The sequence below is a fragment of the Octopus bimaculoides genome, chromosome 4, assembly GCF_001194135.2.
Source record: "Octopus bimaculoides isolate UCB-OBI-ISO-001 chromosome 4, ASM119413v2, whole genome shotgun sequence".
In the NCBI taxonomy this organism is placed as follows: Eukaryota; Metazoa; Mollusca; class Cephalopoda; order Octopoda; family Octopodidae; genus Octopus; species Octopus bimaculoides.
The window spans coordinates 16,739,513-16,742,080 of record NC_068984.1 but is presented as its reverse complement, the minus strand read 5'-3'; the positions used below and the strand labels follow the sequence as shown (position 1 = coordinate 16,742,080).

Here is a 2,568-nt window from a genome sequence, read left to right as displayed (position 1 = left end):
ATAATATAATATATATATATAATATAATATATATATATAATATAATATATATATATAATATAATATATATATATAATATAATATATATATAATATAATATATATATAATATAATATAATATATATATATATAATATAATATATATATATAATATGATATAATATAATATAATATAAATATATATATATATATATATATATATATGGGCCCTCCGTTGGTTATGGAATTGATGAGTATTCCTGCTGATTCAATCAATGGAAGAGCCTGCTCACGAAATTAACATGCAAGTGGCTGAGCACTTCCCAAACACACACATCCTTAACATAGTTCTAAGGAAGATTCAGTATGACATGCTGAACATGACAAGGCTGGCCCATTGGACTACAAGCACAACTCATTTTTGCCATCCGAGTAAAGTGGAGCAACATGAAATGAAGTGTCTTGCTCAAGGATGCAATATATTGCCAGGAATCAAACTCACAACCTTTTGATTGTGAGCCAAATGCAGTAACATTAAGCCATATGCCCTCACTATGTTATATATATATATATATATATGTTAAAGAGGACAACAAGCATTAAGGCATGGCAAACATATCAAGTCGTATACAATATTATTATTTTCCAATAATAATATTGTATACGACTTGAGATATTTGCCTTGCCTTAATGCTTGTTGTCCTCTTTAACAATTATATATCTGCTGCATCGGAAATCTGCAATGGCTCCATAACTACCATCTCGGCTATAACCTTGGAGCCCTAGTAATCTGTTACAGCACTTACCTAGTGTACCTAATCGTTTAGATCACTGGTGAACTAAATCTCCATACTTTGTATAAGTACACACACACCCAATAGGCTTCTATGCAATTTCAACCTAATCAATTCACTCACAAGGCGTTGGTTGTCTTGGGGCAATAGTAGAAGACGCCCAAGATGCCATACAATCGGTTGCAAAGGGAGCTTCTTAATCACACAGCAATGCATATGCCAATGTATGTGTGTGTGTGTGTGTGTGTGTGTGTGTGTGTGTGTGTGTGTGTGTGTTAGTGAAGGATATTCTACTTTGTAGTTACTTCAATGCTTAGTTTTCATACCAAAGCAAAAATATATGCTTTTTGTTGATAGTAAAAAAAAGTTTTTTATCAAATAATTTGTAATTAAGAATTTCAGTCATGTTTCTAGAATGGCTTCGTAATTAATGTACTATTTTGGAGTTATTCTCTTGTCTTCCAGTGAGTTTAACTTGATCTGGGACTATGTATTAGAACTGAAGAAATTTCATTGTGGAAGAGTCATTTAATTAATACACAAGTTATGAAATTCACTTTAAATTTTAATTATTTCAGTTACAACCAAACTGAGTCAATATCCACAGCTGTGCAATGCAAGGAATATTTTGACTCCTCCCAAAATAAATTTATATTCAAAGTTTATTATATCCAACAGAAGCAGTTTTAGATAGGTGAATAAATTTTGACTATCACAATGTATTTACATTAAGTATGATACATAAATAGCTATTTTAATCTAATACTGCTTCTGTTGCATATAATGAATTTTTACTCTGCTGGGCAGTTACCTACAACACAAGTGATAGTTTTTCACCATTTTTGTCTATATCTGTGATGAGAGATTTCATTCAGGCATGTTGGCAATGAGTTCATATTATTGATAATACTCAATGAAGCAGAAATGCCTCTACCATTCTCATTTGTCACTGCTAATATCTTGCATTCTAGAAACCTGTAGTAAAATACCCTAGAGTGCACCTAATGAAAGTTCCCTTAATGTATTCCAACCTTTAATCCACAGATGTGCTATTTCTCATCTGTCACTATTGTAATGGCTTTTGTTTGTAAGAGTTAGCTGATCTTGGGTTAACTCCACTCATGAACTTTCAGTCTACTCATCTCTTTATCGCCACTCTTCTTGTGTGCAACCCAACCAGGCCACACACTGGAAATTATGCAGAGTGTTTCATCTCCAGAACATTGATTTTCTGGAATCTACCTCTAATGCCTTTCTAGTTGGGGTCATCTCGCAACAGTTTAAACAAAACGTTAATGACATCAATACCCTTCCTTCAGACCCAGCAAGTGAAAGAAAAAAGAAAAGAAAAGATATTAAAGTCTGAATAAAGGATGTTTTAATAAAGTGGCCTAAGAATTCAATAATAAAATGTTCTGTTACAATCTGTCCAGATGGGAAGTAATGCTTATACAGTTGACTAGAGAATAAAAATACAGAGTAAACTGTTTGGTGGAAAATGATTAATTACAAAAAAACAAAACAAATTAAATAAATTCAGATATATACAATTCCTATTTTTCTCTCCTTCCGTTCTGTTATTTGTAGGCATTAAAATAAATAGTTTCATTTATGAATGAGAACAAATACATAATTCAATGGTCGATGAATTGATTTGGCATTTCACAGTTCAAAGAAACACCCCAGTAATATATTAAGATAAATACGATGGATGGAAAGTGTTGTTTAGTTTAACTTTAAGGAAGAAATCAAGATTTGACATGGAAAAGAAAAGTGTGTGTGTATGTGTGGGGCG

The 2,568-nt window shown here is 31.9% G+C and overlaps 1 protein-coding gene across 1 annotated transcript in view; it reads right to left on the bottom strand.

Annotated features, from left to right (window-relative positions):
* LOC106875197 (reelin) overlaps positions 1 to 2,568 on the bottom strand; it is a 200,233-nt gene that overhangs the window by 87,931 nt on the left and 109,734 nt on the right. The gene's annotated exons all lie outside the window — the stretch shown is intronic.